This window comes from Talpa europaea (genome assembly GCF_964194135.1).
Source record: "Talpa europaea genome assembly, chromosome: 2".
Lineage (NCBI taxonomy): Eukaryota > Metazoa > Chordata > Mammalia > Eulipotyphla > Talpidae > Talpa > Talpa europaea.
Genome location: NC_140068.1, coordinates 111,190,445 through 111,213,997, shown reverse-complemented (window position 1 = coordinate 111,213,997; position 23,553 = coordinate 111,190,445).

Sequence of the window (23,553 nt, the reverse complement as noted above, 5' to 3'; positions counted from 1 at the left end):
AGCTTCCCGGGCCTGATCCCCAGCCCCCTCCCACACCTGTCCATGCCGAAGAACGGGGACAGCGGATGCCTGCGTTTCTGAGGGGAGGGTGCCTGGGGATAAGAGCAAGGTGGGGCTGTGGGTCAGGACTTGGTGGTTTTCTTCTTTTATTTTTCATAGGACAACAGAATTTGAGACAGAAGTGCCAATAGCTAGGACAAGGGCAGATTCTGGTTTTATGAGACCTAAATATAAAATTTGAAGGCCTCTCTTTAAGAGAAAAAATTTACAAATTACGAATACAATTGGTTTTATAAACTACTACTGTTAAAATATCTTACTTTTGCATTTTTTCCAAAGACTTATGACCATGAGAACACATGGTTAGAATTTTACATTATAGCACAGGAAGTGGCCTGTGTAAGCAAGAAACTCTGAGGCTTAAATTTCATTAGCTTCATTGTAAACCCTCGGCTGGGTGGGGCTCCCAACTTCTAGAATGGAATGGTGAACTACAAGCAGAATAATTTAATATATGAGGAAAGTCAGATCTGAGGATTTTGAAAGCGTCTACAAGGATAGAGGAGGAGGTACGCCTACATGCCAGGAGAGAAGACAGCAGAGGGAGAATGTGGGTGCCCAGGAAGGGGAGAGGTGTGCAGACCTGCAGATGGCAGAATAGGTGGTGGACACAAGATTGATTCCCTGGGAAATGTTGGAGATTGTCTGGAAATACAGAAAAGAACTGTCCTCCACACCCCACCCCCCAGGGCTGTGTTATTCTTAATGCTACGATAGTTCTGGCCTCCAATTTTAAGTCTTCTTACACTGATACTCCCCCACCCAGTGTTCTTTCCAATTTTATCACTTTTTCTAAATAGGATGTATTTTTCTAAATATGATTTATTTCTTAGTCTTTATGATAATTCAATTATATAATGAATAGGGAGGGATCCATTCTAGAAGAGGATGATGCATAGAAAGCTCTGAATTTAGAGAAAGTGACTGAGGCTAGGGGGAAATAGAAGGTGTAAGTGAGCCTTAGGAAGGCTTAAGGGAATTCATAAGGGAAAAGAAAAAATATGAGAATCAAGAATTGGGAGCAGGGAGAAGATGAAAAATCAGAAAGGTAAAGGAAGGAAGCGCCCAGAGTACAAAAAGGGGACACTGGGGGCTGCTGGAGGAAGTTTGAGGCAGGTTAAAGGAGGAAAGAGTTGGGTTCTCACCTTCACCTCGCCAAAACCCACATTTTGTATAGCACCCAGTTCTTTCCCACCATCCAACCCCACCCCGCTCCCATCCTCTCACAAGAGTCCTCATCAGCTGCATGCAGGCAGCTGTTCCCCTCACCCTGGCAGTGGGGCTTGGGGGTGCTCCACTGGCCCTGACTACAGATGCTCCGGGAGCTGCCCACCAGATGGAAGTCGGAGTCACATCGGAAATCCACCCGGGCTCCATCCAGAGCGGGGAGGTCCCCACCCGTCAGGAAAACCTTCCCATTTTCCAGGGTCAAATAAGATTTGGAGCAGATTCGGACTGTGAAGAGACAGGAAAATAAAATGAGAAGTGAGTTGGCGAAGGTTCCTTCCTCTAAGGGAGCAGGGGGCTCAATTTGGGTTTGGGTCCACATATACTTTACAGAAAACTAGGTGTAAAAAGGAATGTCTCGCCAGCTTCCATTCTTCCCTTAACTCTGTAAGCATCTACATATTCCCAAAAGAAAAAAGGAAAAAGCATTTCCAGTGTAGGAACCCAAGATGGAGCTATAAGCACATAAAATGGGATCTCTTCAAAGTCAGCCTCAGTGGGCGGTTCTCCAGTGAGACAAGTCGATGTATGGAACTTGAAATGCACAGTCAAATGTGCCTTTCTTATTATAATTGACTTAGATTAACATTAAATTGGGTGTTTTTTTTTCCTTGAGAACACGGTCTCTGGGTTGGAGGCAGAGGTATTTGAATGGATGATGAAATCATTTTAGAATGTTTTTGCAAATCTGCTCTAGTGATCTTCCAAGAGAATAACTCATGGGATGAATAATCAAGTTATTTTACCAAATAGCCGCCTAATGAAGGGAAGATGAAATGTACAGGCTGCTAAATTTAGCGGGTGCAACTGCACACATCAGTCCCTCTTACATAGCAGTCATTTAATAAATGTATTTGTGAATTTAGTTACACTGGGTTTAAAGTGCTGACTTGCAAGCAATCATGCTAAGTTTGAAGCGGAAGAGGAATGACTTTAAAGAGAGGAGGGGCTTCTGAGGCTACTCACCACAACGGCTGGGTGTGTCCATGTCGGTCCAGGAGCCGTTGGCCAGGCACTTGCGGACCTTGGGGCCCACCACCTCGCGCTCCCCCCGGCACACGTACTCAATCTCATAGTCCACCGGCAGAAAGTTGATAGCCTTCACCTGGTCTCGGGTCAGGCCCCGGTACCTGATGCCGCCTTCCCAGGGCGGGTGTATGATCTGGCAACCTGAGGGGGCAGCCCCCCAGGCAGAAAGAGAGCAACGGTGGGGAAAAGAAAAGGCAGAGTCAGCAACAGAGGGGGAGTGGGCAGGTGGGGGACAGAGGAAAGGGACGGGAGGCCAGATGGTCAGAGTGAGGATGGGGACAGAACCCTGGGCTGAAGGACGGAGTAATGAGCCAGGGTTCAGAATAATAATGAGAGACACCATCGGAGTGTTGGTTGCAGGTAATGGAGAAAAGTAATTAAGAAATCGTGAAAAGGTATGATTTGTGAGTGGGGCCGGCAACAAAGGCTAAAGGGAGGGGTCTGAGGTGAATTAGAATGGAGGGTGGTGGGGGGAGGGGGTCTTACAAGGCTACCTGGGCTGCAACGTGGGATCAAGGCAATGGAGGAACTGGGGTAGTGATGTGGGACCAGGAAAGAGGGGTGAGGTGGAGGAAATAATGCGGGGCCTAGTATAGCAATGTGGGGCAGAGAAAAAGGGGTGCTGGTTTATAATGTGGGGGTAACAAAAAGGAGGTCAGGAGTAGTAAAGTGGGGCTGAGCAGGCGGGGATGCTCTGTAGGGCTGACGGGATAATGTGAACACCAGAATGGAGGTGGTGCAAAGAAAGGGAGAATGAGGTGAAGGGGTGCCCGAGGTCAACGGGGAAGGGTGCACCTTCTGAGGTGGCGTTGGGGGTCTGCGCCCCGCCTGCCCCGGGGGGGCGGAGGAAGAGCGGCGCCAGCAGCAGCAGCAGCAGCAGCAGCATCTGAGTGAGAGGCGGCCATGAGCACCGGCCCGAGGCCCGCTGGCGCGAGCCGGACCGGGAGACAGCCCGGCCTCCCCGGGGTGCCTCCCAGGCGCGACCCGGCTCCGACAGGGGACACAGGAGCGCCCCGCGGAGGAGGCGGGGGCGGAGCCCGGCGGGGTGGGGGGGAGGAGGGAGCGCCAGTCCCCACCCTCCTCCTGCCTCCCTCGGCCCCCCACCCTCCCGGGACTCCACCTCTCACCACCTCCTCGCCCGGGCCCCCGCGGCTCGGCGCCCGCTTACCCACGCTCCCGGGAGCGGCCGCCGAGTCGCGCCCCGCGCCCGGCCCCGCCGCCCGAGGCCCGGCCCGGCCTCCCCCGCGCGCCCCCCCGAACCCCGCGCCCCGGCCCCGGCTCTTACCTCGGCGCGCCGGCCCAGCTCCCCGGCTCTCCCGGGCCTCAAGGCCCCAGACCCGGCCGCTCCGCCCGCTGCCCCCTCCTTTCTCCTCCACCTTTCCCCTCCCCCCGCGCCCCCGTCCCCGGAGTCCGCGCTCCGGCCCCGTCGGGGTCTCGCCCTCCTTTCTCGCGCCCCCAAACCCCACCCGTGTCCCCTTCCCCGGGGCGGCGGCGGCCGCGGGAGCCGAGAGTCGGGAGGGAAGGAGGCGGCGCCGGGGCCAGGAAAGCTCCGGGCGGAGGGAAGAAGGAGGGTGCAGGAGAAGACGGGGGGGCGAGAAGGGGGGAGACCGGGGAGAGGGCGCCTCCCACAACCCGAGCCCCGGGAGCCGCCCCGGATCCCGGCCCCGCCCTGGACCGCCCACTGCGCCCGCGGAGGGACGGGGCGGGGAGGCGCGCGCGAGGACAGGGCGCCCGGCACCCGCTCGCCGGCGCGGACCCGGCTCGACGCCGGGCGCTGGGTGGGGCGGGCGGCCGGGCCGGCCGGAGGAGTGGCCGCGCCGCGGGGGTCGGGGGGCAGGTGCGGAGAGGCGGGTGCACGGGCGAGGCGGCCCGGGATCGGGGTGAGAGGAGAGCGGCAGAGGCTGAGGGCCGGGAGGAGACTGGGGGGGCGCGAGGAGAAGCCCCGGGCGGAACGAGCAGGACGGGGAGGAGCGGGATGAAGGCCCAGGGCCACCTGAGCGCCGCGGGCGTTGGGCGGGGAGGGGGGCCGGGGCTGGCGCGCGACCCCGTGGGCCCTGCGGCATGGCTGCTGCCGGCCGCGGGAAGCAGGGTTGGAGCAAAAGACTGGGAACTGGGCATCCAGGGGAGAAACTGAAGTAGTAGCGGAAAAAAGGGGGGCGGGGAAGAGCCTCCAAGTGGACTGGAGCCAACATGTTCTGCTATACTCCTACTGGGTCTGGCAATCAATGTTTTTTGACTGAAGGAGAGCTGGCAGCTCTGGGGACGGGAGAAGTGCGGCCTCTTGACAATTGCAGAAGCTCCTGGCTATTGTCTGGCGGTGGAAGGTGTGTGTGTGGGTGTGGTGTGGTGTGTGACTATGTGTGTGTTGTTCACGATAGTGAGTTTGAGCTAGAGAGGAAAGAGGCTCCTTTTGAAGGGACGGGGTAAAAAAAAAAGAAAAAAGCTTTTTTTCTGGCTGGTCCTGGAAAAGAGGTGGAGGAGAAAACCAGTTCCTGGAGACTAATTAGAACCGAGATTCTCAATCCCCAACCCTTTTTATAATAAATATTTTGTAATGACTCCTTTACCGTGCTCATTGAAATTCGTGGATAACGTAACCTACTACACATACTTTTTAATTTTTTAAAAATTTATTTTAATTATTTATTCATATAAAAACTAGGGTGTAGGCCAGGTGTGTGGGGGATGAGAGGATTCAGCAGAGACAGAGTGGGGAGCAGAACAGGCAGATCTACTGAAATACACTGCTGTGGGCCTCCCTGGTGGTGCAAGGGGGTAACAGCACAGCACTGTGAAGCTATCCTCAGCCTCTGCAACATGAGTTCCATCCCTGGCCGGCCAGGAAGCTAAACACATGGTGCAGCAGACTTCTCCTGTCTGGTCCTCTGCTCCCCTCAGCAGTGTATTTATGTCAGTCTGCCTGTTCTGTTCCCCACCCTGTCTCTGGTGAATCCTCTTGCCCCCCACACCTCTGGCCTGTACCCCAGTTCTTGTATGAATAAATACAGAGTATTTAGAAAAAATACTCTGCTGAGGGGAGCAGTGAGCAAGACAGGAGATGTCTGCTGCGCCATGTGGGTTAGCTCTCTGGCTAGGATTGAACTCATGCCTCATGCCTTAGTGGCTGGCCATAGCTTGATAGTACTGACACTGTAATCCCTGCGCCAGAATGGAGGTCCTACACACTCTCTTTAAAAACCAGCACCCTTTCCTATCTGTAACAAAGGGGAAATTTAAAAAAGTAATTTGTAGTAAAATAACATCAATATTTTAATGTGTGTGTGTGGGTCCTGACTGACTACTCTAAAAGTCACACTGAAGTAGGCAGATGCTTGCATTTATCCAGAGAATCGCGGGGATGGAGCTGCTACAAACACAGACTTACACAGGTGCTGAGTCGGTGACTCAACTACCTCCAGCATGTTGCCATCAGAGAAGTGATTTAATGAAATGTTGAACAACTCTTGGTAGCAAAGTCAATCTTTCCTAAATTTACAAAGAACTGTAATTGTATTCCTAGAAAGTTCATTATATATTAAAGACGTTTCGTAAAAAAAAAAAAAAACTCTATTAAATTCTAGGCTCAGATAATTAAACACAGATTTTCACCTACAAGAATGTCCTAGGGGACACTTGAGAACCTGGATGAGAGACAGCTCTTCCTTGTGCAGGCTGCGCTTTGAAGAATCTCTCATACCCCTGCCCTGCCCATAAATGGCAAGTGCCCCTCTCCATCATTATAATTACAAAAAGAAAGCCTACAAATTTTCAAAATGTTCCCTAGAGAGTGGTTGAGAACCACTGAGCTAGAAAATGGGAAGAAAAGTAGAAGAGAGGGAGACAGGATTCCTTACCACTCAAAATGACAATTGCCTTTCCTAGGAATGGCCTATCCTCAGCAGGGTAGAACCAAAACTTGTGAGTATCAACTAAAATAAAGTTACTGACATCAGCAAAAACATTATAAGGATGAGAAGTTTCCCAGACTGTTTTGGGAAAAAGAGTTTCCTGACTCTGTGTCTGGTCTATGAGCTAGTTCAGCTATCTGAGCAAGAAGACACCTTCCCTCTGTGTTCCTGTGTGATCCAGGCATGGCTGAGTGCCCAGAAGACACCCCAGATCCAGTAGGACCATTCCCAGGGGGGTATCTGAGTAGGTACATTCTTGGGAGCATAACAAGCCATCAAGGTCATGTCTAGCCTTTCATTCTGGCAACTTGTCTCTCTCCTCCCTTAAGTTCTACCTGAAATGAGGGGGGTGGAAGGATGGAATCCTTCCTGGAATAGAGAAGTCCATGATTCTATGAAATTGATATTTATTGCCTTGGTGATACTCATTGCCACATTGTTGATGCAAAGTCAGAAAGGGAAGGTCCAAATCATAAGTATTGATCCAATAAGCTGGAATATATCCAATCAAAGGCATAGTTATGAAATAAGTTTAAAAGAGAACCTAAGGACTTTGACATGGGAAAATGAGAGTTTGAGAAAAGAAAAAGCAGCATACAAAATTTGTACAACTGGGCATCCCCTGGTGGTGCAGGCAGTTGAACGCAGTGCTGTGAAACTGTCCCCAGCCTCTGCAGCATGAGTTCGATCCTGGCCGGCCGGGGAGATTCCCACATGGGGCAGCAGACCTCTCCTGTCTCCCCCACTGCCCCTCTAGGCAGTGTATTTCAGTCAATCTGCCTGTTCTGTTCCCCGCTCTTTCTCTGGTGAATCCTCTCACCCTCCCATACATCTGGCCTGTACCCCAGTTCTTGTGTGCATGAATAAATCTTCAGAAAAAAATTTGTACAACTGTGATATATGTATTCAGTTGACTCCACACCAACTGTGAATAGGTAACTATATAGCCACCTATGGTGGCTGAGTCTGTACTGAGCATAAACAGACTTTTTTTTTTCTTATCATTGTTCCTTAAACAATGCAACATAACAGCTATTTACATAACATTTGCACCTGTGAGATGTACTACAAGTTATCTAGAGAGAGTCTAAAGTATACAGGTGGATGTGCTGGGGTTATAGGCAAATACTGTACCATTTTTATATGGTGCTTGAGCAATCTCAGATTTGGGTATCTGTGGGGGTCCTGGAACCAGTCCTTCAGTGGATACTGAGGATGACTGTACATGTGTTAAAAATCTGGAATAAGACACACCAAAATGTAAATTGATTTCCTCTGGAGGCATAAATTATTGGATGATTTTCTTTTTTATATTTGCTGTTCAATTTTTGTTGAAATTTCTTACAAGCTTTATCTTTATTATCATTTCTTAAGATTGTTTTTAACCTTCCTAAATTGAAACAGCATAGCCAGAATCTGTTATTCATTTATATAGACATTTAAGGGTATGGACAGAGAGGCCCCAGCTAATCACATCACCTATACAAACCACAAGCCCTTATCCACCAGTAACTGCAACTTGCTCCTTTCACACCTTTTCATTCTCCAATGTCACCTCCCAGATTGCTGACCCCATATTCTAAAGGACATTTTTAATTAAATTATTTTTATTGAGGTAATGTTAATTTGCAATGTTCTATATGCTTTAGGGGTCTGTTCTAATGTATGTTACCATAACTTGACTACCACTCAAGCACCAACAACCCTCCACTGTAGTCCACCATAGCCCATTGGGCACCTCCTATGTTTACTCCCTACCCCTTGGCCTCCTTTTCAGTTAGATTCAGTTCTGCAGTCAGATTTCAAGGATTTGTTTTGATTTGGTTTTACCTGTTCCTTTGCTTTGTTTCCTTATATTCCACATATGAGTGATATCACTGGGGTTTTTTGCTTGTTTTTTTTTATGGGGGAAAGAACGCATATATTGTTTCTAGTATATAAGTAGATACATTCCATTTATAATAACTTTTAGCTAATTATAAAGTTATACATATTCACCATTGGAATATGATAACTTATAGAAAAGTAAAGAACATTTTTAAAAACCACTAAGACTCAAGATGTTTCCTTCAAGAATGAAAATGCCTATGGACATGTTTTATTTTAAAATAATTATGTGTGCATAAATTTCTGGTGTGTCTTATTATTTAACATATCATGAGCATTCTTTCATAACTTAATATTTAATAATTTTTTAAAGATTTATTTATTTTATTTATACAAGCACTGGGTACAGTCAGAAGCGCGGGAGGGTGAGAGAATTCACCAGAGCCAGAGCCGGGAGCAGAGCAGGCAGAAGGACTGAAGTACACTGCTGAGGGGAGCAGCGGATGGCAGGAGAGGTCTGCGCGCCATGTGGGACCCTCGCCCAGCGGCCAGGGATCGAACCGGCGCTGTAGAGGCTGTGGGCAGCTTAGCAACTCAGTGCTCAACTGCTGAGACACCGGGGCAACCCTCAATAAAAATTTTTAATAGCACTATATCATATTTCACCAACTAGTTAATACCTGACTATTAAACCTCTAACTTGCTTCCAAATTTTTGGATATCACCAGGTTTTTATCTTTGTCCTTCAGACTTATTTTGCTTAGCAAAACCCCCTTCCGTTACCTCCTTGTTGTTGTGAATGGCAAGATTATATCTTTGTACATCTGAGTAGTGTTCCTCTGTGTGTGTGTGTGTGTAATACAACTTTTTTTTATCCATTCATCTGTAATTGGGCACTTAGGTTGTTTCCGAAGTGTGTTTATTGAAGATAATTCTGCAATGAACATAGGAGTGTACAGATCCCTTCAAATTCGTGGGTTTGTGTTCTTCAGGTACATACTTAGGAAAGGGGGTGCTAAATCATATGGTAAATATGTTTTTAATGTTTGAGAAATCATACTGTTTTGAGAAATCATAGGGACTGAACCAGGTGTGCATTCCACCAACAGTATAAGTGTTCCTTTTTCTCCACACTCTCAACATGTTGTTTCTGGTCTTTTTGATAAAGGTCATTCTTTTGATTTGCATTTCCCTGATGTTAAGTGATGTTGAACATGCTTTCATGTGCCTGTTGATCACCTGTATGTCTTCCTTGGGGAAATGTCTATTTAGTTTACTGTCCATTTATATTGTTTGGGTTATTTGTTTTCTTTTTGTTGAGTTGTGTGAGTTCTTTGTAGATCTTGGATACTAGTCCCTTGTCAGATGTATGATGAGCAAATATTTTCTCCCACTCAGTATCTTTTTGTTTTAAAGAAAGTTTCTTTTGCTATGCAGAAGCATTTTAATTTGGCATAGTTTCCTTGGGTTATTTATTGAGGTTCTTCTCCCACCACTGCTTGTGTGTCGTCACCCCACCCTTCCCATAGCCTTTTCCCTCTACACTTCCTTTTCCCTCTACACCGTAAAGCACAGAACTCCTCTCCTCTTGAAAGTTTCCTGGATTTGACCCCATGCTTCTCCCCTTGCTCCTGTATTCTTTGTGCCTTTGGCCACACCATCTCCTTTTATAATTTTTGACTATTTTTCATAGAGATGGTGGAATTCCTACCTGATTACTTGAAACTGAACCACCTTCTGATTCATTTCATTTCCAATACTTCCACTTCTTTTTCTTCTTTCTTTCATCATCTTCTGCCCAATTCTGGGAGCATATAGCTAAGAACTTAGGACTCCACAGTCCTGAAAACATATTAAGCAAAATAACTCAATGTATACATGATCTATGAGATACTAGATGCTTTCTGGAGTTATTTAATTATGCAATTTAGATATAACTAAAAAGCAAATCAGAGGTCACCCATATATCAAATTGACAGTGCCTCAAGTTAATTTCTAAATTCTGTCCACATTCAGAGAAGTGACTTCAAGGTGCTCCTCTCACCCAGTGTTTATCCCAAAACATTCTTTATGCATGTCAAATGTGTGTCAGTTTGTTCTCCCATCTGAAGTTGAAGTGATCAGCATAAGAAGGGAAGATACTCATTACCTGATGTTGGGGTGAAAGCTTTGTCTTCAAGGAGGATTTTTCTGTCCTACAAAGCTCTTGCTGTTTAAAAAATGTATGGGACAAAGGTTTAAAATTCAAACATGAAGTTATCTACATGCTGGGCTCACCCTGGCTTTTGAATGAGGGCTCATCCTTTCCCTCAGACTTTTATGTCACTAAGACTTTCCTATTTGACCTTCCCCTGTTTTTTCATTTATGTGCTCACTTTCTTCCTGCCTTGATGGGAATAGGCATACAGAATCACTGGGTCAGGAGAAGGCAGGGGGTGAGGGAAAACCTTCCTTTAACAAATGCACTCACTTGCTCCCTCCCAGATTGTAGATTGATGGTACAATCTTGACAGGTCTGGTCTTGGTTCATTGTGCCTAGAAAAGAAAAAGGAAATTAGAAAACTATTTCTATTGTGCCTTTAGAGGCATATACAGGGGAACCCCTTCTGGAATTTATAAAACATCAACAATAAAATAGCCAATATAAAAGAACCACATTGTAAATACCTGCTCCAGCATGTACTCACACCCCTACTCACAGACTCTGAGCTCTGGGTCCGGAGCACAGTCTCACAGGTGCTCAAGGCCAAAGCACAGGTTACAAATGAGTTCTGAGTCGCCTCTAGAAATCATTTTTTCATAAGAGAACTGTCGATAATAAGTAAATGAACACGGCCTCCCTGGTGGCGCAGGGGTTAAAGACACAGTGCTATCAAGCTATGGCCAGCCACTATAGCATGAGTTAGATCCCCAGCCAAGGAGCTGACCTACATGGCGCAGCAAACCTCTCCTGTCTCGCCCATTGCTCCCCTCAGCAGTGTATTTCAGTTGATCCACCTGGTCTGCTCCCCACTCTGTCTCTGATATGCATATACCCCAGTTCTTATATGGATAAATAAAATAAATAAATAAATAAACACAATGTAGTTAAATGTTAGATAAATGTAAGCAACTAAAGGGAACATATTAAACTGTTTCTTTTAAAGCATACACGAGATCAGGTTAATGGAGTTATAAAATTATAAAATTATAAAAGGGCCTCCCTGGTGGCACAAGGGGTTAAGCACCGCCTATGAAGCAATCCACAGCCTCTGCAGCGTGAGTTCAATCCCGGTGGGCCAGGGAGGTACCCACATGGCGCAGCAGACCTCTCCTGTCTCGCCCACTACTCCCCTCCACAGGGGAGTCTGCCTGTTCTGTTCCCCACTCTGTCTCTGGTGAATCCCCTCACCCCCCACACCTCTGGCCTGTACCCCAACTCTTGTATGCATAAATAAATAAATCTTTAAAAAAAATTATAAAAGATTCAAAAACAAATTTTGTGTGAATTTCTACTCCTAAAACTAGAGTTAGATTTTTAAGGATTTCAAAATAAACAAGTAATATTTTAATTATATATAACATATAAATATATATTTAATATATAGTTAAGTATGTACCAGGTATGAGTGTCCATACATCATTGTTCATACCAATCCAAAAAGCACGTGCATCATAATGCATATATGCAATTGGTTGATGAGATTTTATGCATCTTGCTTCATTTGTCTCTCCCCTCATGTCCAACTCAGATACCTATAATGCGTTTCAAACACACTGGCACATTAACTAAAAAATATTCAGAGTAAGAAGACACATCTCCTAGATGTTCCTTTTAGAAACTAGAGAACGCTGACAACTCAATTATTTAATATTTATATTCAGGTCTAAAACCCACAATAAGCACAATTATATTTATTCATTAAAATGTGTGACTATTAAGTGAGGTGAACAGACTTTAAATAGCTTCATGTCTGGTTTTGCTACAAAATGAAAGCACATCAAGCCAGGTTTTGCTGCCAAATGAATTAGAAATAAAATTGTTAGTTTTCAGGGCACTGTGGATTTTGGATTTACAGAAAAGGGTGTGTGGAACTGAATTTGTAAATACGACAAAATATTTACAAATAGATGTTTGGGGAGTCAAGTTAACAAATCTGAGGCAACCAACTAGAAATCCTATTCATGAAAATACTATAAAAAGGGCCACACAAAGGCACTATATGGACACCATGGCCTATTACAGTGAGACGCGCCCAACCCGTGCAGGTGCACCTTTCAAATCCTAGCAGAAGGGAAAGCCTAGAACAGATGTGAAGCAAGCTCTGCTTTTAGCAATCTAGAGTAAACAAACACCTGCTGAGTTTTAAATCTTCCTCCCCTATCCTGCCAAACTATCAGTCTCAGACTCTAAATGCCAGCATGACTCACACAAATCTTCAGATGCTTTCAGTATTTATTACACTTAGATTAGCACAGAAATATGATACCTTATCGGTGCATAAATTACAAAGAACTCCCTTTCTCTCTCTCAATCCTTTCAACCATCTCTGTGTAGTAATATCTCCATTTTTGAGATGAGAAATCTGCCACTCAGAAAGTTTAAGTGATCTGCTGGAGGTCACACAGCCAATTAGCTGGACCGCAAACCCAGGTTCAGGTCCTCCTGTCTCCACTCAATGATCCTGCTGTGCTGGCCTGGCTGCATTCTTTAATGCCACCCGAATACTTTCAACTCAGACCAACAATGCTTACAATGCTCCCTCCCTCTGCCAGGAAAAGCGTTCCTCTGCCTCCCCACTTCACCCATCTTCACCTCTTTTTTTTTAAGATTGATTGATTGATTGATTGATTGATTGATTGATGCATACAAGAGCTGGGGTATAAGCCAGAGGCTTGGGGGGTAAGAGGATTCACCAGAGACAGAGTTGGGAGCAGAATAGGCAGATGTATTGAAATACACTGCTAAAGGGAGCAGTTTAAGTGTCACCTCCTCAGGGAAGCCTTCCCTGAATTCCCAGACTAAGTTACACCTTCTCCACCCCGCTAGGACACTGTGCTCATCATTCCAAGCACTTCTCAGTGGTAATTAAAATAATTATGGAGGGCCTCCTTGGTGGAGCAAGGGGTTAAGTACAGCACTGTGTAGCTATCCACAGCCTCTGCAACATGAGTTCCATCCCCAGCTGGCCAGGGAGCTACCCACATGTTACAGCAGACCTCTCCTGTCTTGCCTGCTGCTCCCCTCAGCAGTGTATTTCAGTCAATCTGCCTTTTCTCTTTCCCACTGTGTCTCTAGTGAATCCTCTCACCCCCACACCTCTGGCCTGTACACCAGTTCTTGAATATATAAATAAATCTTTAAAAAAATAAAAAAAAAACAGATTAACCAACAAAAACATCTCCTGACACAAATATCCATTTACACTCCACTGTGCAGTATCATCACATCTCTTTCCAAGCTTGTTAATGTCTTGGTTATCTCTGTTGTTTGTCAAAGACCTTTTACCTATTTGTGAAATCGGATGCTTCTTCCACGGGTCATAATAGGGATATGTCCACATATGCTCCTTTAGGTTACAGGAGCATGACAATAGTATTTATTTTATTACAACCTGCTTGGGACTGTATGTTTTACTTAGATTATCCCTCTCACTCCTTATAATTTTTCTGACATAGATATTGTTATTTCCATTTTGCAAATGGAGAAACTGAAACTCAAAGGACTTTAACAATTGACCCAGTGCCTCATTTGTAATAAGCCAAGATGAGGACATTCATTTATCTGTCTCCCAAGACCCTTCTTAGCCTGGTGACCAGCTATGGGAAGCATCCCCAGGTCCCGAGGGGTCTGTCTTCCTCGGAGTCCTCAGCATATCAGCCTCCGGGGTAATCACTACCTGGATAAGATTTCTGTTAGGAGTAGATCCACCGTGCTGTGGAACATGGCTTGCTGGGACACAAGCAGGGTCCAGCTTCAGGAGACTTGCCCAGTTTTTATCTGGAGATAAGATGTAGCAGCATCTTATTTTGCTTGTTTATTAACTTATTTGCAGAGTTTGCAGGTGCTGCTGTGCTGCTATCCACATGTGGCATGACCTGTACCCTTCCCTTACCCAGGAATTCTTACGTTAGCAAACTGAAACTTTCTCTCAGCATAGGTGTGGCAGGATCCCTGTTCCTCTCCCACATCATGACTTCTACTGGCATTAAAGTCATGACTTCCAGTGCATGTACAAACTCTTGTCCACATGGCCCGAGTCAGCCTGCTAGTGCAGCGAAATGCTACCAGACATGGTCTAGCGGTTCTTCCTGCTGCTCTTAAGACCGGGTCCTTCCAAAGGTCAGTTTCCTTGGTTTTACCCCAAGATTCTGCTGTGAAGTAAGGACAAAGGTGGAGAACTCCCAGTTGTGTCGATAGCAAAAGTTCATTCCGTGTGGGGGCCTCCTCCCTGGTGGCGCAGCGGGTTGAGTGCAGTGCTGTGAAGCTGTCCGCAGCCTCTGCAGAGCCGGTTCGATCCCAGCCGGTGGGTGAGGGTCCCACATGGCAAGCAGACCTCTCCTGTCTAGCCCGCTGCTCCCCTCAGCAGTGTATTTCGGTCATCTGCCTGTTCTGCTCCCTGCTCTGTCTCTGATGAATTCTCTCACCCCCGCAGCTCTGGCCTGTACCCCAGCTCTTGCATAAAAATAAAGAAATCTAAAAAAAAAACAAAAAAGTTCATTCTGTGTGGATAATTACAACCAATAGGATGGGGGGCAGGGGACAGGGAAAAGAGGGACACCAAGACCCAGTGGATCTTTAGAGAAGGACTAGTGGCCCAGTTGTCAAGCAGCCAGAAGGCAAGACAAGGCGTCTCTGTGCTCCTCCTCCTGTGCTCACAATTCTGCATCCTAGAACCAGGGCCCTGCTGCAGTCTCCCTCTCTCCACTGAGGCCAAGTGAAATCCCAGTGGGGGAAATAGAGATTAGCAGCGGAAACCCACCAAGCAAGTGTCCTTCAATTTTTTTAGCTTCTTAAAAAGATTTAATAAGAGGATTTGGGGGTAATATGGCTTCTGACTCTGGGAAGCTGTGATGGCAGAGCACAGGGCAGACTGGCCATGAATGTGGAGGGAAGGGAGACGTGTGACCTGGTCAGGAAGCAGAATGAAGTGGCTGGAGATGGAGGCCCAGCTGGCATGGGCTGAGCTGCCGCAGCTACTCATCTGGATTTTAACTCCGGAGTAACTTTCTCCATAGGCCCTGAGAGGTGGCAAGTCTCCAAATCTATCTTGGAGTTATTTCAACTTTAGAGAATAAAAAGTTTCAGGCTGTTGTTCAGAGGGTGGTTTGTTTTTATTTATGGAGTCAGGGTGGTGGATATATCTTTCCTTGTGAGCCCAATAAATATAAGTTTGAAAGTGAATTGCTTTATTTTAAAAGGAGTTAGAATAGAATCAATGTAGACTTCACACTTCTCTAATGAAGGGTGGGTTGTTCAATTTTAAAAACCTAGTTTCCAAGGTCATTTTTATTACATTTTGTGTGGTATGCCTATAGCCTATTTTGTTTATTTATAAATTGTCTTTTTTACATTGTATTTTTGGTATAGAAGAGCAGAGAGAGAGAGAGAGAGTTAAACTCTGTGGTTTCTTACTTGGAGGGAGGAGGGAAGGGGGTTAAAAAATGACCTATAGGATGTTGTCATGTCTGCTTTTCTCAGTTATGAGACAGCTTTACAGGCAATATAATTTAGAAATTCCTTAGATGGAGGAGGCAACAAAGCAAAGGTAAAAGAGAACAGGATTTAAAGTAAAGAAAATACCCTAAAATCAAATCTGCTGCAATATCCTAATAAACAGCAGCTATTATGAGTAAGTAACTTAACTCCTCTGATCCCTGGCTTCCTTACCTATAAAATGGAGGGAAGGATCCTTCATCTGCTCTTTTGCTTCATGAAATAGTTCTGAGGCTCCAACAACATAAGTGCTTTGTAAACTTGAAACACAGACAAAATTTTATTATGGTAGAGAAGTGGATGGAAGAGAAGGGGTGATTCAGGCCCCAAAGACACAGGAAGGCCAAGAAAATAAATGTTGGTGTGTAATGTTACAAATGTAGGAGGTGCTCATCGAATTTTTGCATTGAACTTAGAAACAGAAACACAGTCTTTCAGTTTCCCAGTCCAGAACAATACTTTCTCACCGTCCTCCACCAATAACCACTCAGAAAGCTGCAGGATGTCAAAACCAGCTGAGAGAAACCAGCTAAGAGAAGCAGCTCCTTTTCCCTTCACAGAGGCAGTCTGCTCTGGTTTCTGAAGTCTTTTCCATCTCTGGGTACTGCTACTGCACCCCGTCCTGGATAGATCAGGAAGCACCCCAAGAGCCACGGCACCAAGGTTTACAAAAAATTGTTTAGTCTCATTCTTAAAATGGAGATAATGATATATCTTTCCTGGAGTGGTGGTGGAGATTAAATGACATTATCATGCATGTGAAGTACCTAGCCCACAGAGATTCTCAAAAACAGCTCCCTCTGCCTCCATAAGTCCCTGCGAGCCAGGGCACAGCTCATACCCCTCGCAGTGGGCACAAAAGAGATGCCCTAGTGCAGCCTCGTGGTGGACAGGACAGCTCCTTATGTATTCTTCCAGGGATGTACTGTGTCCATTTAGACTAATGCATCTCCCCCTTATAACACAACAGCAGTAAACTGGAATTGAGAAGATTGTTCTATAGCAATACATAAAGAATTCTCTCACTTTATTATAGAGCTAAATAATATTCCACTGGACAGCTCTCATAACTTAAGTAATCAGCTCCCTTTTGAGAGACCCTAAGATGTTCATCATCTTTTGAAATTATAAGTATTGCTGCATTAAATCACTTTGTGCATGTGACACTTCCCACATGTGAGTGTTTATCTGTAGAATCACTTCCTAGGAGTAGAATTGGGTAAATATTGTATGAATTTGTTGTTTTGCTAGATATAACCAAACTACAGGCAAAAGGAAAGTCTTGCCTAAAAATGAGAGTATCTTCAAAAGGCTTGTTCAGAAAGAGAAAAACAACTCATAACGTTTTTCCTAACTATGTATTGACACTATTGTTAAGGGCTGGTAAGAAAATCTTATTTTTTGAGTCATCTTCCATAACGATCATAAAAAATATTATAAGGTGGGAAGGAAACGTAGTTGATTGTAGGCTTTTATTTATTTAGTCAACACAAGCACAGGCATTTTGGGGGTCACACAAATGAGTGAGACAGGGCATCAACTTTAAAAGTAGAATTCAGAAAGAGAGCAAAATAAATCCATGCTAAATGTTCATAACTTAAAAAAATCAGAGCAGATACATATATTTGCTATGCATGCTAATTAATATATCAAGTTTGCTTATTCTGGGGTCATGATTAGAAAACAAGAGGACAATTTTAAATCTTCTTGCTTTTTTTTAAAAAAAGAGTTATTATTTATGCATATAAGAGCTGGGGTACAAGCCAGAGGTGCAGGGGGTGAGAGGACTCACCAGAGACAGAGTAGGGAACAGAACAGGCAGACTGACTGAAATGCACTGCTGAGGGGAGCAGTGGGTGAGACAGGAGAGGTCTGTGCGCTATGTGGGTCACCTCCCTGGCTGCAGTAGTTGCAAATAGCTTCACAGTGCTGACACTTAACCCCTTGCACCACCAGGGAGGCCCTCTTCTCTTGCTTTTTTTTAACAAAGGAAGAAATTATACGTAAATCAACTGTGTCACTAAATATCACCTCTTCAGGAAGAGTTTGGGTTGGGGCATATAATAAAAAGGTACAGAAGACAAAACAAAAGCTATAAAAAATGGTTTAAAAAAAACTAATGAGAACTAGTCATCCATCTCAGCAAAACATCTAGATGAAAAATCTAGCCTGACAATCTCCACCTCCAACTGCAGCAGGAACACCTGGGAAGGAATGCCAGTCTTCAGGCCTCAAGTCCAGGTTCTAGGTCTTGCCCCGTCAAAGCACATCTGGCTGAAAATGGGTCCTTCACAGTCCCTCTGGCCTCAACTTTGTCACCTTCCCACTTTAATCAAATACAACTATTTGATCTACTTATCTCATATATTATGGTGACTAACAAATACAGTCATAGAAAATGTTTTGAGGATGTAAAAACTCCCCATGAACACATATTAGTATTTCCTCCATTGACTGTTCACGATGGGTTATTTACCCACCACCAAGTCTTTAAATGTGAGAATTGATGGATTAAGATTTCAGTAAGTAAAATCACTGTGAAACATTGGCAAATGACTATGGCATGTCATTCACTAAAGTCCTCTCACCTTCTAGTTATGCCAGTTGAACCTCGCTGTTCCCTGCTCTTGCTTTGTGGCCAACATCAGAGCAATAACTTACCTTGACCACTAGATGGCACTAATTACAAGGCGCGCTTACGACCTTTCAGAAATTGAGCATTTTCCCAAAAGTTCCTTAAGCTTTTTCAGGTGTTTGTTTTGTAACTTTAGGGAAAATCATTATCACAAAGACCATATGCTCAGTGTGAAAATATATTAACCAGTATATGAAATAGTGGGGAAGTTCCCAGTTTCTATTAAGTCTCACTGCAATTGCCTAACCCTGATTTGAATACAATAGTGTGTATCCCTGATTAACCCTGTTAGGCAAGAAAGCTGTGCTGCGAAGCTGAAATCACTATAAGGTTTCAAGGCTACCCCAGAAGAAGTATGACCATAACCAATACAAAACCACTGTTCCTACGTCCATGCCACCTCAACCGGAGGTCACACATTTCCACATTCAACCCCACTCTTGCCAATTTTAGTACCCCTGCCCTTTATAGGTTACTAATTCCTTACAAACTCCTCATCCTTCTCTGAGGGAACAGCATTAACAGACTGAGTTGGTGTAGGGTAATGGTGTAGGGTAATGGTGTAGGGAAAAATGTCAGGCTTTTCTGCCCTCCCGCCATCAGGATAGATGATGGATCTTTGCGGTCCTGAATGCATGCCTGATGGCAGACACCTGGAATAGGGTGTGGCCTATGTAGATGAGATTCACCTGGGCTGAGACTGGGCTTTTAAGGGCGGCGTCACAGGGACTCCAGCAGAAGAAGCCGAAAGAGAAGCAAGAGCAGCAGAAGCCAAGAGAGAAGCAGAGTCATAGGAAGAGCAGAGAGAATGTGAGAGAAGGTCGGAGAGCCCAGAGTGAAGACTTGCTGGGGGCTGGGAGGCCTGCCAGCCTCCCAGCACCCCCCAGCGCCCCTGCCTGCCGTGTACCTGGTAAATCTAAATAAAAAACTTGCAAAAGCCACTGAGGACTCTGACTCCTCCTTTACCCGGTCTGCTGGATCAGAAAACCTGCACTGTGTCCTGTCCTGCCTCTACAGTTGGTTAGTAAGTTAGTAACTGAACCAACACTTTCACAAGCATATTAAAAAATCGTATAGTCAAATATATTCAAATACAGTCAAATATATTAAATAACAGCTTTTCCCCTCACCACACTTTTTTTTTCTAGGATAAAATTATAACAAATATGCCCCCTTGAGCCTCCCGGGTGGCACAAGGGGTTAAGCACAGCACTGTGAAGCTATCCACAGCCTCTGCAGCACCAGTTCGAACCCCATCAGCCAAGGAGCTACCCACATGGCGCAGCAGACCTCTCCTCGCTTGCCTGGCAGCCCCCCCTCAGCAGTGCATTTCAGTCAGTCTGCCTGTTCTGCTCCTTACTCTGTCTCTGGTGAATCCTCTCACCCCCAGCACCTCTGGCCTGTACCCCAACTCTTGTATGCAAAAATAAACAAATCTTAAATATATATATATGCTGCCTTATCTAGTGAGTTAGCAACACCACCTGTTTAGAATGATGATGGCATCTGGGAACCAATTTGCGCCAGTTGGTCATCAAAGTCTGGTCAACAAGAAAGACTACTCGATTCAACTTCATTGGCTCTAAAAAAAATAATTAAAAATAATCTGGACCTCAGTTTCCTCTTCTGGCACCTAAAGGGGCACATGAGCAGCCCCTGGGCTGGTTGCTGTAGGTCAGGAGCAACAACGTTCCCTGACATGTACACAAAGCCCCATGACCAACAGTAAGAAACACTAATGTGCGCTCTTCCTGGAACGGGAGGGAAGACGACAGAGAGGACTTGCGGCTTGCTCTATCAAGGGGAAAGAAGAGACTGGCTCCATAGCCCACCTTTGCACCTGGCCCCTGAGAAACAACTAAAGCCATTTTGTAAGGGTCAGGAAGGACCACAGTGCAGGTTTTCTGATCCCATGCAGACTGGGTAAAGGAGGAGTCAGAGTCCTTAGTGGGTTTTTGCAGGTCTTTTATTGGGGTTCACCAAGCATATGGCAGGCAGGGGTGCTGGGGGGCTGGGAGGCTGGCAGTCCTCCCAGCCCCCAGCAAATCCTCACTCTATCTGGGCTCTCTGGCGTTCTCTGCTTCTGCTTCTTTGCTTCTCTTCGGCTTCTTTCTCAGCTTCTGCTGGCGTCCTGGTGACGCCGCCCTTAAAAGCACAGTCTTAGCTCAGCTGAATCCCATCTACCTATGCCCACACCCTATTCCAGGTGCCCGCCATCAGGCATGCATTCAGGACAAGGATCCATCATCTATCCTGATGGCAGGAGGGCAGAAAAGCCTGATATTTTCTTTACCCTACACATTTTATCATGAGTCATCCCTGCCTCTCAAAGTAGTCCTCCCCAGGCCAGCAGACACATGAGATTCCTAATCAGGACATAAAGCCCTTAATCCAGAATTCAGTCTATAATCAAAAACACCAATCTCTGAGTTAGCAAATTAGTGTGGTCAAGGAAAGTGTCTACATTGAACAAAAGGAGTTAGAAAGAGAGAAGGTACTTGGGGGGTTTGGGAGGAGGTATCCACTGAGTGAAAGGGAAGAAGAGAATATAAAGACTGGGCATCACGGGAAACTAAACCTGGGAGTTCCACTTTGTTATTCATTCTTTCAGCAATGTAGTTCTCATTCTCCATGCCTGGGAGGACGCAGAGAAAGCAGTATAAAGTCCTGCCCGCTGACTTAACTGCCTCTGCACAGGATCTGCAAGGAGACGAGATGATTACTAAGACTAGACACAGAACTAGCATTTTATGTACCGTGTCTCGTGTGATCCTCACCCGGACCCCACAAATTGGGTGGCATAATTCTTATTTTATAGTTAAAGAAGCAGAGGCTTCTTTAAGCTATCTATCCAAGGTTATAGTCTTTCTACAGGGCAGCAAGTTTGAATAGAACCTGTTTAGCAATCAGCAATTTAATCTGAGCATCCTAAATTTCCATATATCATATTACATGTGAAGATACAGGGTCTTCCATATTCTGGAGCCAGAATATTACGAGTCCTGGAATGCCTCTTAATTATCCCTCCAGATAGTATTCTAGGAAATAAAAAAAAAAAAAACCTTAATTGCCAGGCTCGAGATGATAAGCAGTGACAGCAGCTGTTCCAAGATGGCTACCACTGCTATTTCTGCGGTCGGAGCAATTTCGCAGGGCGGGTGCGCTGAGGAACTGCACCAGGTGCCGGAATGGCCACCTGGATCTCCCCGCTCCTGAACTATTGGCCAAGCAGCAATATAGGCCGCCTTAACCCAGGCTGGACTAGAGCAGAGAACCGGGGCGGGGGGGGGGCGGGGGGGCAGCGAAGCAAAGCAGGTAACCAAGGACACTGACTCTGGGCAACAAGACAATAAAGGAACTGGACGTCTCTGCGCCGCTCACTGGTGCCTCGCTTGAACCTGTTTGTAATCCCCGCATTATTCTCCGCCTCAAGGCTCCTAGCAGCCAATTGTCAGTGGGGAAGCCGTTACGTCACTGTTGCCGGGCAGACTGGGAGCTCCTCCGGGTCCTGCACCCGCAAGGTCCTGCGGGCATTTTGGCGAAAGTGAAGGTGCCAGAGAAATGGAAAGTAAGCGGGGAGAGGTTGGGGGAGGGGGGGAGTGACACTCGATACTCTTGTAGGATCCTGCGGCCTGGAAAAAGCCGTAGGATTACCTCGCCTGACCTCTCATTCAGCGTTGTCTTGAACGTCCTAGAATGGGAAGCTCGCTCCCACAGCCATCCCCGCGCTGGTTGGACAGTTCTGATGAGAGAAGATTCTTCTTTGTATTGAACTGCAATCTGCTTTTGAGAATTTGCACCTAACTCTTGTACCCCCACGAGGAGCTGCCTCTTCCACAGAACAACCCAGAACATTTTGATCAAAATCAGCACAAATTCATTGCCATTTCTGGAGAAAAAGAAAGCAAGCTTAAGTGCCTGGTTTGCAACAAGCAGAATCCTTTTTTTTTTTTTTAATGTTTTAATGAAAGGTGAAAATAACGGTGACTGACTTACAGAATAGTAACAAGGAGCCACAATGGGGGGAGGAGTGGGGAGGATGCTAACAGATACAGTTTAAACCTTTAACAGAACAGCTCTAGTTTTATGTTCTCTATATTTTTCTGGTCTGCCTGTGTGTGTGTGTAACTATATAAACGTATCAGTATAAAAGCCCCTGGCTTGGCCTCCCTGGTAGCACAGGGGTTAAAGTCTCAGTGCTATCAAGCTATCGCCAGCCACTGCTACATGAGTTCAATCCCCGGCCAGAGTGCTAACCCACATATGGTGCAGCAGACCTCTCCGGACTCCCCCGCTGCTCCCCTCAGCAGTGTATTTCAATAGATGCACCTGTTCTACTCCCCACTCTATGTCTGGTGAATCCTCTCACCCCACCTCACCTCTGGCCTACACCCCAGTTCTTGTATGCATGAATAAATAAAAATAAATCTTAAAAAATAAATCAATAAAAGCCCCTGGCTTCACTGTGTGTACAAGCCTCACTGTTACCTGCATCAGGTTGATTCAGGTCCATGTTCTCATTTCTCCAGGGCGCCTATGAAACCTCTGACCAAGGGAATATAAATTAGTCTATTAGACATTGAGTCTCCAAGACATTGAGTCTCCATGGACTATCAATTTAAATACACAAATACTGTAATATAAAAACAGGGCTGCAAAAGTGGAAATGTCAAATTCCTCTTGAAAGTTTTGCCACTAGGGCCTCCCTGGTGACACAAGGGGTTAAGATGCAACTTATGAAGCTATCCGCAGCCACTGCAGCACAAGTTCGATCCCTCGCCAGGGAGCTACCCACATGGTGCAGCAGACCTCTCCTGCCTCACCCGCTGCTCTCCTCAGCAGTGTATTTCAGTAGGTCTGCCTGTTCTGTTCCCCGCTTTGTCTCTAGTGAATCCTCTCACCCCCCACACCTCTGGCCTGTACCCCAGTTCTTGTATGCATAAATAAATAAATCTTCAAAAAAAAAAAGAAATTTATGCTGCTAAAGGATGTTCCAGAGGAAAACAGAAAGCCATGCCTGGGGGGTGGATGACAATGCTGGCTGAGTGTCCCTGACTACCATCCACCCTTCACATGGACTCATTCATGTAATTCTATCATAACCCTAATGAGGTACAAGTTATCATCCCCTCCCTATACAGAAGAGAAAGGTTTAGTACAGTGCATACACT